This window comes from Pseudorasbora parva, chromosome 18, assembly GCF_024679245.1.
Source record: "Pseudorasbora parva isolate DD20220531a chromosome 18, ASM2467924v1, whole genome shotgun sequence".
Lineage (NCBI taxonomy): Eukaryota > Metazoa > Chordata > Actinopteri > Cypriniformes > Gobionidae > Pseudorasbora > Pseudorasbora parva.
The window spans coordinates 7,262,384-7,278,681 of NC_090189.1; the positions used below are offsets into that span (position 1 = coordinate 7,262,384).

General features: G+C 38.5%; 1 protein-coding gene across 3 annotated transcripts in view; it reads right to left on the bottom strand.

Moving 5' to 3' along the window:
- The window catches only part of haus1 (HAUS augmin-like complex, subunit 1), a 40,179-nt gene that overhangs the window by 17,475 nt on the left and 6,406 nt on the right, over positions 1-16,298 (bottom strand). The window lies entirely within an intron of this gene.

Sequence of the window (16,298 nt, forward strand, 5' to 3'; positions counted from 1 at the left end):
GTAATGCTGAAATGTGTTGATCATTATTGAATTTAGATAATGCATTAACCTTAACTAATGGGAGCTTTTTGTGAAATACTGATAGTTTTAAAACGGGATTTAATTTATGCGTACAAAATTGAGTCATGATATTTCAGTTTTCGAAACTTTGTTAAAAACCTTAACCTAGTGGTGAGCTGTCTCAGGTCATTTCAGTTCAATGTAATTTTAGGACAGCTACATTATGCCACTAGGGACACTCTTCTTCAGCTAAAACGAGTTTTTCATGCCTTTACCACCAGGTGGAGACGCTGTGCTTCAGGACACTAGTGATTGCAATGTGCATTTGCTGTAAAATACAAAAGTCCTGTAGTAGTTGGTCGAAATTTGGTTTAAACTTTTTGTTACTGCCAATAGAGAAATTTGCCTTTTGATCTCCGATTATGTGGAGACGAGGTCTAAACAAACTAGTCCTGCAGTAGAAAAATACAACTCTTCCTCCACATGGGTTAGTCACTACAGAACTATCTGTTATATCAGTATAGTGAGATCATGTTTTATGTAACATCGGCACCTACATATAAACTACAACAACTACTTCAGACACTAAAACAAAGTTTCAGTTTGAACCTAAAGGGTTTTATATTCTGATGTCACAGAAGAACTGCTAAAGATACGTTAGGATTCTTTTTAAAAACTGTTATACTGAAAATCTCTTCACATCCTGATTATAGCAATCAGTAATAAGTGATCTAAATATTAAAATGTACATATCTTCTGTGGAAGTCTCGGGACTAAATGTTCGTCCAATCATTGTTTCCATACCTCTGTGCACCTGCTCGTGCAGAAATCAGGGATCATCAGAGTTTCATGAGGCTATGTAGGGTTGTAGACAGTCACTGAGCGCCACAAACAAACAGCAGCCGCCTTTTTCAGTTGCTCCTGAACCAAAATAAGCTTAAGCTGCGTTCACAGCACGTCGTAACCGAAATTACGAGATGGCAACTAGTGACGCTCTACTCTCACACCTTGTCTACACCTGACACGAGCGGTGCGTTTCTATGTCAACACTATCAATGCTGCAGCAGTCAGGTGGTACAACTAGAGCTTATGTTCATTATTATTGTAATGTTATGTGCTTTGAGACATTAGGTAGTTTTAAGCCATCTCTCGTGAGGCTTTGCAGACTGCTGTGTGAGTTCTAGTGTTATGAAGGAGGGGTGGCATTGGAGATGCTCTATATCTCATGCTTTCAAAACTAGCTTGCTATTGCTACCCTAGCTTTAAGATCTATAAAGAAGTTTATTCTCTTCAAAATAAAGGATCTTCTATAGCATGCCTTTTGGAATCTTTATTTTTAGGAGCATACACATCTACAGCATCTCTGTATACTCACATTTGTGTGTCGTCTTATTATAGCCGCTTGCACAATCTACCCCAGAAAACACACACAGATCCTCAAGCATCTGTTAACAAAGTACCATTACATGTTGTTCTCTCCGCATCTCTCATCGAAATCAAACAGCTGGATCCAGTTATTTGCTTTAGCAAAATCAAAGGACAAATCCTCCTCAAAAATGATTAAGCAAAGTCTGGAAGAACAAACACGTAGTTTGTATATTGGCAAGTGCGTGTCTGTGCATGCATTTAGCTACACTCTGAAAAAAATATGGTTCTTTAAAGGGGGCCTATTGTGCCCTGTTATGCAAGACGTAAAACGTCTCGGGTGTCTCCAGAATGTGCCTGTGAAGTTTCAACTCAAAATACTCCACAGATAATTTATTATACCATGTTGAGTGGAAGGAAAAACATTCTGTTTTTGTGCATGTATCTTTAAATGCAAACGAGCTGATGAGGCCCCACCAGCTTTCCATAAGAGGGCGGAGTCTGTTCAGCTTATGCTTCAGATTCTATCGCCGTCACACTCACGTGATATTGCAGTTCTTCATCATTCATGAAAGTTTATTATCTGCAAGTTTTAAAGCCATAACATTCAAAGCTTCTGGTATATGGTTTTCTGTCTGCGCGGACACAGAAAGCTGGATGTCAGCTGTAATGTATTAAACTTCTCTTTCAAGACTTATTGTGTAATTTACAGTACCTACTGCTATATCTGCTGTTAATATGAATTAAACAACAAAAGAAAACCAGAAAATCACTCGCTGCTCTTGACTGAATAACTTTAGTAGCTTAAATAACAATACATTTCTTACTTGAATGCTGCTGTTAAACGCTCTGGCGAGGAGATAAACATGGCGGACTGTGTACCGCTCACTGAGGGGCGAGGCTTATGCTAATTTGGCAAATTCCATCACTAGTTGTGGGCGGGGCCTAAGCAACGTGACATCATATTTGGTAGAAACTGCAAACGGCTTGTTCTAAAACACTGCTAATGATTTATGGGGATTAAAAAATGGATTATGGAGCAGCATGGAGTGGGTGGATTTTTACCATTATAGGGTGGTAATGTACAGTATTGTTCAAAATAATAGCAGTACAATGTGACTAACCAGAATAATCAAGGTTTTTCGTATATTTTTTTATTGCTACGTGGCAAACAAGTTACCAGTAGGTTCAGTAGATTCTCAGAAAACAAATGAGACCCAGCATTCATGATATGCACGCTCTTAAGGCTGTGCAATTGGGCAATTAGTTGAATTAGTTGAAAGGGGTGTGTTCAAAAAAATAGCAGTGTGGCATTCAATCACTGAGGTCATCAATTTTGTGAAGAAACAGGTGTGAATCAGGTGGCCCCTATTTAAGGATGAAGCCAACACTTGTTGAACATGCATTTGAAAGCTGAGGAAAATGGGTCGTTCAAGACATTGTTCAGAAGAACAGCGTACTTTGATTAAAAAGTTGATTAGAGAGGGGAAAACCTATAAAGAGGTGCAAAAAATGATAGGCTGTTCAGCTAAAATGATCTCCAATGCCTTAAAATGGAGAGCAAAACCAGAGAGACGTGGAAGAAAACGGAAGACAACCATCAAAATGGATAGAAGAATAACCAGAATGGCAAAGGCTCAGCCAATGATCACCTCCAGGATGATCAAAGACAGTCTGGAGTTACCTGTAAGTACTGTGACAGTTAGAAGACGTCTGTGTGAAGCTAATCTATTTTCAAGAATCCCCCGCAAAGTCCCTCTGTTAAAAAAAAGGCATGTGCAGAAGAGGTTACAATTTGCCAAAGAACACATCAACTGGCCTAAAGAGAAATGGAGGAACATTTTGTGGACTGATGAGAGTAAAATTGTTCTTTTTGGGTCCAAGGGCCACAGGCAGTTTGTGAGACGACCCCCAAACTCTGAATTCAAGCCACAGTACACAGTGAAGACAGTGAAGCATGGAGGTGCAAGCATCATGATATGGGCATGTTTCTCCTACTATGGTTTTGGGCCTATTTATCGCATACCAGGGATCATGGATCAGTTTGCATATGTTAAAATACTTGAAGAGGTCATGTTGCCCTATGCTGAAGAGGACATGCCCTTGAAATGGTTGTTTCAACAAGACAATGACCCAAAACACACTAGTAAACGGGCAAAGTCTTGGTTCCAAACCAACAAAATTAATGTTATGGAGTGGCCAGCCCAATCTCCAGACCTTAATCCAATTGAGAACTTGTGGGGTGATATCAAAAATGCTGTTTCTGAAGCAAAACCAAGAAATGTGAATGAATTGTGGAATGTTGTTAAAGAATCATGGAGTGGAATAACAGCTGAGAGGTGCCACAAGTTGGTTGACTCCATGCCACACAGATGTCAAGCAGTTTTAAAAAACTGTGGTCATACAACTAAATATTAGTTTAGTGATTCACAGGATTGCTAAATCCCAGAAAAAAAAAATGTTTGTACAAAATAGTTTTGAGTTTGTACAGTCAAAGGTAGACACTGCTATTTTTTTGAACACACCCCTTTCAACTAATTGCCCAATTGCACAGCCTTAAGAGCGTGCATATCATGAATGCTGGGTCTTGTTTGTTTTCTGAGAATCTACTGAACCTACTGGTAACTTGTTTGCCACGTAGCAATAAAAAAATATACGAAAAACCTTGATTATTCTGGTTAGTCACATTGTACAGCTATTATTTTGAACAATACTGTATACACACTGCCAACACATTTATGTTCAAACCACATGTAAAAGTAAATTTTGATTTTTATTTTTTTTTAAATGTAATTAAAATTATAACTTGTTTTCTACCAATCATGTATTTTTTTTCCTAATAGAGGCAACAATGCTTTATAAAACCAGATAGACAGAGTAAAAACCATAATATTAATATTAAAACAAATGATCATTAAACAGGTTCATAATAACACCATGATAGAACATTCAAAGCATGTTTCTTTACGGAACTTCATAAAAGGATTCTATTTAGCACCAAAAAAGTTTCCTAATCAGGTAGTTTAGAATATATTTTTTAAGCATCGCTGTGAAAACGCCCTTTTGGATCCTTTATTTTTAAGAGTGTATTTATACAAAAGTTGTGCCTCTTTATTGGGCCACAGGAAATGTTATCAACCAGCGGGATACTGTAGGAGTTTATGATCACAAACACACATGTCTACTGATCCCCCATGCATAAAACACTCTGCTGCTATATTTACACATGTGTAAAGGCTCTGGTATTATTATGTCCCAAGGTAGAACTTTTTAGTATTGCAAACACACTGTTGGCACGAGGACTCTGAAGGTCTGATGTTGGAGTGAGTAAGTGTAAGTGTGTGTGTGTGTGTGTGTCTGTGTGTTTGAGTGTGAGAGTGTGTGTGTGTGTGTGTGTGTGTGTATAAACCAGACAGGATGCTCCAGGTCTGCTGTATGTGCGTGCGTCATTTGAGATGCGGTTAAACGGTGAGTTCATGTCTGAAAATCTAGACGTCGATGTACGTGGATAAGAGAAGGTTGAAGTTTAATGAAGAGGGACAAAAGACAGATATACATAAAACAGATATTGCATGAGCAGCATTCAAATCTTTTGGAAAAAGCAGATATACACACAAGTGTGACCCCACATTAGGGCTGGGATAAACGATTATTTTTTTAACGATTAATCTAGCGATTATTTTTTCGATGCATCGATTAATCTAACGATTATTTTTTCCTGTCCGATTCGGTTACGATTCGATTCGATTATCGATTATCTCCCCATTAATTGCCTAATAGCAATTTATACATGTTGATTTAATTATCTGAATGAAAAAAACTAATTCCTTAACATTGCAATATATGTTTATTGCTCTTAAAATTCCAAAGTAAAAGACTATACAAGAACAATGCATTCAATAAAATCATAACAAAATACACACACACACACACACACACACACACACACTAACACACACACCCTATTTTAAAGTTACTGCACTCTGCCTTTGTATTGTCTGCAAAAAATGTGGAGTCATGCCAAGGCAAAAACTTCCATATTATCAATATTTGGTTGCTGATCACCTTTTACAAAATCAATATAGTAACACCTGTATAAAATCTAATGATCATGGCATTTATTTTGGATGATTTACAATTAATTATAGCCATCTTTTTATTACCATCATGTGCTTTGGTTGCATTCTGATGCCATTATTAAGGACACAATACGTCTTGTAAAGAGTATCTTCATTGCTGTGCAGCAAAACTTACAGGTTGATAGGTGACACTGAATTATATGAACAAGATAAGCTTATTTCTAATGAGTAAACATTTGCATATATAATGCAAAGATATAAAAAATAGAACAAATAACAAATCATGAAAAATGCATGGGATTGGAATAAGATAAATAGCAAATAGTGCCGCTGGTTAATCAAGGGTTAAGGTTGGCTATCACGCTCTAATGACAGCGCTGACTGGATCAGATTGCCCATTCATAGGCTACAGAGTAATTATTTATTGCAATATGTTTTTAATGTTTTTATCTAGTAAAAAAAAAAAGATACAATAGGCTACATAGCTTAATTACTTTTACATCTTTGAATGAAAATCGCCTATAACCTAAAAGGACAACTTTTAGATTGATGTGAACGACAAGTAGGAATAATTCTCAGAATGCTTGTGGATTAAACATCCCCGATGACGTTCATTGCCATGGATTTTATCGGGTTTACAAGAAAAGGTAGGATATATGGATATAATTGCGAACTGTTACTACTGATTGTATGCGTGAGCGTACGCTGTCACGGCATTCGAGTGCACACAGTCGTGGGCAGCCCCAAACTGCCTGACAGCGCGCTGAGTGAATATTCTGCATTATGAAAACATGTATGACAGTACACAGGCTACACCGTAACTTAAACGCGGCAGACTTTAATAGACAGTAAAACAAAGGCGGGACACCATAACTGGATGTCGGTACCGTAACTTAATTTAAACATCTGTCTTCCTGTGTGCAGAAATTTGTTTATGTAGCAGTGACAACAAAACACGTGCATGCGCACCTGTGCTCCGTGCGCGCCGCGCGCCAACCCGCAAGCCGTGCACTTCTGAAAGTCTGAGGAGCCACTCGTGTTGCTACCATAGATATACATAAAAAATAATATACTTAATTACATAATATACTTTATTATGTTTGGTTGCTACTACTCTCCGGCGCTACCATCTTTATTTTGAGTCTGACGAATCGACGCGCATATTTTGCGTCGACGTATTTTTTGCGTCCCAGCCCTACCCCACATCAATTGCATCTACAGTTCTGGAAAAAATTAAGAGACCACTAAACATTGAGAAATCCATGTTAAGTGGTCTCTTAATTTTTTTCCAGAACTGTAAATGCATTAAGTTGTAAATGGCCCGCAAAATAATTATTTCTTTATTATTACTACACTGTAAAAAAAAAAAATTCCAATTTATGTTTTGTATGACACATTTGAATATACTCCATGTATATTCAAATGTGTCATACAAAACATACGTTGGATTTTTTTTTTTTTTTCAATAAAACCGGGCTATTAGTGTAGTAATAATCAAGAAATAATTATTTTGCGGGCCATTTACAACTTAATATGTGGTTTCTACTGATACAAAGCCATATGCTAATCGCTGAAGTAACCCTTTAATATGAAAAAAGTTGAGAAAACTCAAAAATGTTCTGCAGCTGGTTGCCTTTTAAGTTTTCTCAACTTTTTTTTTTACAGTGTAGAAAATTACAACCCCAAATCAGAAAAAGTTGGGACAGTTTGGAAAACGCAAATAAAAAAAAAGAAAGTAGTGATTTCTAAATTTACTTTGACTTGTATTTCATTGCAGACAATATGAACACAAAATATTTCATGTTTTGTCTGGTCAACTTCATGTCATTTGTAAATATGCATCCTTTCCTGTCATTCAGACCTGCAACACATTTCAAAAAAAGTTGGGACAGGAGCAATTTAGGGCTAGTAATGAGGTAAAAGGGTTAAATAATGATTTGAAACAGGTGATTGAAATTATGATTTGGTACAAAAGCAGCATCCAAGAAAGATCTAATCCTTTAGGAGCAAAGATGGGCCGAGGATCGCCAGTTTGCCAACAAATACGTGAGAAAATTATTGAAATATTTAAAAACAATGTTCCTCAAAGAAAGATAGGAAGAGATTTGGATATTTCACATTCAACAGTGCATAACATAATTACAAGATTCAAGGAATCTGGAGGAATTTCAGTGCGTAAAGGACAAGGCCGCAAACCTAAGCTGAACAACCGTGATCTCCGATCCCTCAGGCGGCACTGCATCAAGAATCGTCATTCATCTATAAGCGATATCACCACATGGGCTCAGGACTACTTTGGCAAACCTTTGTCAAGTACCACAATAGGTAGTCACATCCACAAATGCCAGTTAAAACTGTACTGTGCCAAAAGGAAGCCTTATGTTAACAGTGTCCAGAAGCGCCGTCGACTTCTCTGGGCTCGGAGGCATCTGGGATGGACCATCACATAGTGGAAATGTGTACTGTGGTCAGATGAATCAGTATTTCAGGTATTTTTTGGAAGGAATGGACGCCGTGTGCTCCGGACCAAAGAAGAAAAGGATCATCCAGACTGTTACCAGCAACAAGTCCAAAAGCCAGGGTCTGTCATGGTATGGGGTTGTGTCAGTGCCCTTGGCAAAGGTAACTTGCACTTCTGTGAAGGCACCATTAATGCTGAAAAGTACATAGAGATTTTGGAGCATAATATGCTGCCTTCAAGAAGATATCTTTTCCAGGGACGTCCATGCATATTTCAACAAGACAATGCAAAACCACATTCTGCACACATTACAAAGTCCTGGCTGCGGAGGAAGAGGGTACGGGTACTTGACTGGCCTGGCTGCAGTCCCGACCTGTCTCCAATAGAGAATGTGTGGCGCATTTTGAAGCGCAAAATGCGACAACGAAGACCCCGTACTGTTGCCCACCTTAAGACTTGTTTGCAGGAAGAATGGGACAAAATTACACCTGAAACACTTCATCACTTGGTGTCTTCAGTCCCTAAACATCTTTTAAGTGTTGTGAAAAGGAATGGCAACATTACAAAGTGGTAAATGCTTTACTGTCCCAACTTTTTTTGAAATGTGTTTCAGGTCTGAATGACAGGAAAGGATGCATATTTACAAATGACATGAAGTTGACCAGACAAAATATGAAATATTTTGTGTTCATATTGTCTGCAATGAAATACAAGTCAAAGTAATTTTAGAAATCACTTCTTTTTTTATTTATTTGCACATTCCATACTGTCCCAACTTTTTCTGATTTGGGGTTGTAGTTGAATAACTTGGATCATAATTTTGGTGTCCCCAACTGAGCAAACCAAGCCAAAGGCGACAGTGGCAATGAACCAAAACTCCACCAGGGCATGATGGAGAAAAATAAACCTTGGGAGAAAACAGACTCAGTCGGGGTGCCACTTCTCCTCTGGCCTATTATCAAACAGTGTATAATTATTATTCTGGCAACCCTGCAAGTCATAAATCATATTAGATAGGAATATTCAAAATTTTGGGTATCACGCAAGAGACAAGGGTTAATTTAGGATGGCGTGTCGATCACACTTGAGTATGAATACTTGAAAGATCGGGGTTATTGCGCCGGAAACATGTTTATTGAGGATGACGTGCCGGTGAGGCAAATTCAGAGGAGACACCAATTGACACGGACTCAGCAGACACTCCAGGATGAGCTGGTCATGTCCAGATGCAGGTCTACCATTCGATCCGGACACGGCCTGAATCCGGCCGACTGCAGTAAACCGCGGGATAAACAGAGAGACTAACATTAGCGTGGATGCCACTCTCTTTATGATGTAACGAGTACATCAGGTGTTATGGGAAGTGTTCCCGGTTTCCGGCTGACCTAGTTAATGCAGCCTAACAATCAGTCAATAAATCCGTAAGATCTTACCTTCATGCTGTGAAATTATAAACCAGAAGACAGAACACAAGCAAAAAAGGGGAGGGGTTATATAAGGTCTATAGATAATTTCCTGTGTAAAATTGAGCATATTTTATTTCTAATCAGTTTGATTAAATGTTACTGATTCTCTGAGAAGCACGAACATCCTGCTAAACATCTCCCTTTGTCTTCCACTAAAAAAGTCCAACGGCTTTGGAACAACACGAGGGTGAGTAAATAATTGTCTATCTTGTATGCCAAATACTCATTGAAATGCCATTTTAATGTGTTGGGGTCTAAAAATAGGTTAAGCTATTTTAAATGTGCTCTCCGGTGAGAGAAGATCATGAGAACATAAAAAATGTTTTTAAATGTTTTTTTGTTCTGTTGCTGTTTATCGGCGAGATGAAAGCTTTGAATGATGAAATCACTCAGAATGGAGCAACCGTCTGGAAAACTGCTCAATTTCCCCTGTTTTTGCTTCTCTTTCTGTGAAAGCCATTATCTATACACACATACACTATATAATACAAAACACACACACACTCACATCATGTCATTTCCGTTCCATGGTAATGCAAGATAATACAGTCAGGCATTTTTCTCTAAACACACACACACACAGATGATTTTTTCCCCTAGCGGACATCATGTGACCATTAGCTCATTACAGCGATGATGTCAGTGTTTTGGGGCTGGTTCCATTTATCTGATAGTGATTTACCTGCGCTGTGTGACCTATTCAAGCCTCCATAGACTAAACGTCTCTAAATCTTCAGCTCCAGTCCACCTGGCCCCCAGACACCATCTGACAGAAGGTCATGCTTATATATCCACATTATTACACCTTGTGTTGTTTATAAGAGTAGACCTTTGTTCTGCTCCAGAACTTTTCCCCCCATGTTCATTCCAGGTAAACATACCCATCTGATTTTTTTTGTATTTAGTTGCTAGACTTCCTTTATAAGATTCCGAGAAAAAATTGTTAGGAGTTACACGTCTTCTCTCCCGATGCCAGCGTTACAAACACTCTGATCCAGATGTCTGTGGGACTAGTTTGGATTTAGTTTGGAACTAAGTGTGGAATGAATGTCATTGTGTTTGGGTTAAAAGATGTGAGACCTGGTTTCAGTGGTGAAACTTGTTGATGGAGTTAAAGATTTTTACTTTTAATAACTACAGAACCAGATTACAAAAGTCATGGGAAAGTTCTGAAAAATAAAACTCTTCTTAACTGCTATTTTCATCTTATTTCCTAACTTCCTAAGAATATTTTGTATGCATAAAAACATTTCTTAAGAATGTTATTTTTTTCTTACTCTGAAAAATGAAAGGTTCTTTATTGGTTGATGGTGATAAAATATCCATGGAAACTTTCCATTCCACAAGGAATATTCAATTACAGTGGAAAAATGTTCTCTAGATATTAAAAAAACAAATGTCTTTAACACAATAAAAATACTTTTAAAGGCCCACTGAATTGCATTATACAATGTGTTGATGCACTGTAAAAAATAAAGTTGGTTTAACTTAAAAAAGTAAGTAACCTGGGGCCGTATTCACAAAATATTCTTAAGAATAAAATATCCTTAACTGCCAATTTATTCTTATTTTCTAACTTAAGTTAGAATATTTTGTATTCCCAAATACTTTTCTTAAAAATGTTCTTATCTTTTTTCTTATGATTGTTCTTAAGATAAAATGTAAGAAGTATTCATATTCACGAAAAGAATGTTCTTAATAGTCATCGTAAACACCTTCTTAAAATTAGGAAAACCTACAACCTATCTTAAATACCCAAATGTAAGATGTTTAAAGAATTTATTGGGTGGTTTCAAATATTAAGCATTACAACATAACAGTAGCTAGCTAAATATAATATTTATAACTAATAGTACCATATGGACGAGTATAAAACCAGCAAGAAGCTCGCACCTACCACTAAGACAATAGTGGACAAGAAACTCAGAGTAATTTAAAAATACTGTTATTGTGTCACAAATAGTAGTTTTAAGACTTTTTCAGGCGAGAATGTATTTGTTTAAAGATGTTTATTTATAACGAGAGCGCCTTTTTGACAATTTTATCTGGCGTTATTGGAGTTGTGAGATCCAGGCGATCAGCGGTTGTTCGGCGCTCATCAACCCCGCCGAGAACAGCCTTTCCTCGGCCAGATCTTCTGACGTCTGCCACAGGCTCGGATGTCTCTGAGATATAATTAGTTTTGTGTAGATCTAACGGCAGATCTTTGGTACCCGAGCTGTGTTCTTGATAAACGGCTAGGCTCTTGATTTTACAGACACGGCACAATAAAAACAGGACATTAAGTGATTTACTCCCATCAAGCCAGTCACAACGAAAATACTCTGCACACTTATTATGATATCTGTGGTAATCTGCAGAAAGTGCAAAAAGACGGGCTTTGAGGTGTTTTTCATTCAGCGAGTCTTCAGCATTAATACCTTTCAATAAAATAATACAATTTATTTTCTTCTTAAGTAAAGAATTAAAAAAATTTAGAAATGAAAGAAAATCTTTGAGAGCTTCTTAAGAATTTTTCATGAATTGCACAGGAACATTCTTACGCACTTAATTATAATTTATCTTAAGAGTTTTCTTAACTTCTTTCTTACATTTTTTTTATATCTTTATGTTTTTTTTTTGTGAATCCGGCCCCTGGTTGCCTTAAAATTTTAAGTTTATTGAAATATAACATTTGAGTTGATACAATGAAGGAAATTGGTTTAATAAATAGAAGCTCAAAATAGGAAAATGTGATAAATCATTTCAGTGCGTCTTCACAAATAAAACACACACAATTACCCAATATACGTTAAAAAAATCTTTTAACAATATTTGAATAAAGGTTGTCGATTCTCAAAAATGAGAAGATGAGAATTTAAATGAGAATTTAGTTGTGATATAAACTGAGCACTACTAGCTATTTTAAAAAAGGGGGAGGAGCTCAGCCAGAGCCATTGAGCTCGGTAAAGCCGCAGTCTCCTCCTAATCTCCATATCGCGTTAAAATACAGCATTTTGTGCAGAATTCCAATTGGTCTGATAATTTTCTGCTCTGCGCTGACTCTGTGCTATCGTGTTTCAGATTTGGAGCAGACTGTGTGTGTGTCTGTGTGCTGTGCCAGTTCGTGTGACATTAACGTGAAACCAGACTTCATTCGCCCCAAACTAAAGCATTTTAACACAAAAATCATTCCCTAACCTCTATATCAGGGGTGTCCAACCGGGCTTTTGCCCTACAGATTTTAGTTCCGACCCTGCTCCAACACACCTGTCTGTAATTATCAAGCAGCCCTGATTTAGGTATGTTTGATTCAGGTTTGAGCTAAATTCTGCCGGGTGGTAGCCCTCCAGGACCAGGGTTGGACACCCCTGCCCTATGTAGTGCACTATGTCATTTACCATGTAGAAAATAGTAAGTGTGTGAACAAGTGAGAGATTTTAGCCACAGCTTCAGTGTCAATGCACACCATTGCATTTGCTTTAAACTTGCAGATTTTGTCCAAGCACTTTTCCCGAACACATGTACACTATCCCTGTGTGTGTTTGTACACGAGGAGACTAAGTACCTGGGTAATAGCTTCCATGTGCAACCTACCAAACACACACACGCACACACACTCAATGACAAACACACACCCCTGAATGTTATCCATCACACACTCTCATCTATCTCGGCTGATGTGTCTTTGAGGTTTGTAGCGTGTGACCGCACATTTGAGCTGCTTGTCTTCCAAAGCCTCACGTTTGCCTGTTGATCCACAGCGCCACGATAGCCTCCAGCGTAACACACACAACAGAAGCTGATAATCAAAGCCTGTTGTTGTACTTTTACCCCGTACCCTCATTTCCGAGAAAACGACAACGAATAATATTCATGCGGTTTGGAGATTGGTGAAGTTTTTGAAATTGCGTACATTTTCATCTGTCGTAATCCTGTGTATTAGAAATGTCCCAGTTCAGAGAAAGTTGGCATGCTGTTGACCACAAGACAGAATTTTGACTCGTCCACCAGTTTGTAATAACAAAAAACAATCACATTTACATGAATGAACTTGCACTGACATTGCACTGGGGTAAATGTTAAATACATGCAGTACAGAGTTCGAAACATTAAGTTTAAATGATTTAATTACATTATCAAATTATTTGGTGTAATTTAAAATGTGACTAGAGTGATGCAATCAGTTACTAATATTGGTTTATGCAAAGTTCATATCAAATATTCTTGTCATGACCATGTAAAGTCAGTAATCCCAGTAATTTTGCATAATCATGAAATGGGTATGATTATACAGTATCCGAGGAACTGTTTACAAAAAGAAAAATACAAGCGCAGGAACTGCATGAACAACTTTTATTTATACATTTATGTGTTATTCTTGTTATTATGTTATTATACATGTCAGCGCAAATGAGAATCAGGAGGTCAAAGGAACTGCCTGAAGAGCTCAGAGACAGAATTGTGGCAAGGCACAGATCTGGCCAAGGTTACAAAAAAATTTCTGCTGCACTTAAGGTGCAAGGTTCCTAAGAGCACAGTGGCGTCCATAATCCTTAAATGGAAGACGTTTGGGAACGACCAGAACACTTCCTAGAGCTGGTCGTCCGGGCAAACTGAGCTATCGGGGGAGAAGAGCCTTGGTGAGAGAGGTAAAGAAGAACCCAAAGATCACTGTGGCTGAGCTCCAGAGATGCAGTTGGGAGATGGGAGAAAGTTGTAGAAAGTCAACCATCGCTGCAGCCCTCCACCAGTCGGGGCTTAATGGCAGGGTGGCCCGACGGAAGCCTCTCCTCAGTGCAAGACACAAGAAAGTTAGCTAAAAACACACCTGAAGGTGAGAAATAAGAATTTCTGGTCTAAAGAGACCAAGATATAACTTTTTGTCCTTAATTCTAAGTGGTATGTGTGGAGAAAAATTTCACCGGTCCAATACAGTCCCAACAGTGAAGCATGGTGGTGGCAGCATCATGCTGTGGGGGTGTTTTTCTGCTGCAGGAACAGGACGACTGATTGCAATCGAGGGAAAGATGAATGCGGCCAAGTACAGGGATATCCTGAATGAAAACCTTCTCCAAAGTGCTCTAGACCTCAGATTGGGCCTAAGGTTAACCTTTCAACAAGACAATGACCCTAAGCACACAGCTAAAATAATGAAGGAGTGACTTCACAACAACTCCGTGACTGTTCTTGAATGGCCCAGCCAGAGTCCTGACTTAAACCCAATTGAGCATCTCTGGAGAGACCTGAAAATGGCTGTCCACCAACGTTTACCATCCAACCTGACAGAACTGGAGAGGATCCCCAAATCCAGGTGTGAAAAACTGGTTGCATCTTTCCCAAAAAGACGCATGACTGTATTAGATCTGAAGGGTGCTTCTACTAAATACGGAGCATGTGATATTTCAGTTTTTCTTTTTTAATAAATCTGCAAAAATGTCACCAATTCTGTTTTTCTGTCAATATGGGGTGCTGTGTGTACATTATTGAGAGAGAAAATAATGTGGCTGCAATATAACAAAGATGTAAAAATGTAAGGGTGTCGGAATACTTTCCATACCCACAGTATATATTGAGGAGCACAACATTGAGTTTGAGGTGTTGTCTTGGCCTTCAAATTTTCAACTAGTTAAAGTCAGTTTAATGTAATTTAAGTTGCAATGACTTAAACATCCAAGTTGGTTGTGCATAACTTAAGGCAGCAATTTTTTTTACAGTGTAATAATAATAATAAAACTTCTTTTTAACTGCAGATCTGCTTTCAATAGCTTACCTTTTAATGGATCAGATGGATCCCACTGAAAAGGCCATTTCAAATCAGTTAAAGTTGGTTTTCTGGCCTTAACTGGTTTAACTGGTCTTCCATCCTGGGCCAAATACCCCAAACCCCTCTAAACACCATCAAACTAGACCTGTGTAGCCAAGTAAGACCAGTCAAGCACTTTAAGCTGGTTTTAGATGTTTTTTTCAGCTGAATCAGTTTGTAACTTCTAGATGTTAAGAGTAAATCTATCAACCCACAGCAGGTTATGAGAACATTACACCATCCCAAATGAGGTCAGAAGAATACTGTGCTGCCCCGAGGGGAGGTCAGGGGAAAAATATTCTTCCCGAGAGGAGTTCAAGAGAACATTTTCCCGCCTCAGTTTACCCCGTCTGAACAATTACATGCTCCTAAAGCCCTGTTACACAGGTTGTTAAAAGCACAACCATAACCATCCCCAATAAACACATTGAATACGACCTGTGCGTGAGAGGTGTAGCTCAGGTACGAACTGTGAGGAGTCAGCAGTATTGGTTAAGAGAGATTTTCGACTCGAAAACACACGATTGCGGCTATTCTTACACAAACATAGACGCGGATACGCGCGCAACCGAACCCTCATGCTCACACACATGGTAAGATCATTAGCGGGGTCGTCTTACCACAAACTAACAGCCTCTGTCAGACCATCTCAACCTACAGTGAGAACAAAAGGACACAGTGTGAGTGTGTCTGTCTGTTTCCTGCTGCTCTACTGACGGATCCAACATAACCAGACATTTAGAGAGAGACTTAAGGCCAGATCCTGTTGTAAGACACACATGCCAATGGAAGGCGGTTTGAATCAGAACATTCCAGAACTTTGCCCACCTGGGTTTTAACATACCAATTATGCCTCAGAAAGCTTTAATGACAGAGCAGCTTCAGTAAAAGTCTGTAATTTAGCTCCTAGCACACACTCACACACCGGGCAGTGTTCGCCCCTCTGATTAGGATGTGGGATTATGTCACTCACCACAGCATCAAGTGATTGGTCAGTGGTCAGTGTGATCGGCCAATCGGCGGTATGAATATGAGTATGTGAGCACTATATCAGTATCAGAAAAGTCTGTTATTAATGATACCAACCGCTATGAGTAACGTACTGGAGCTCCGCCACGAGACGAGTGATAGTATATAGATTT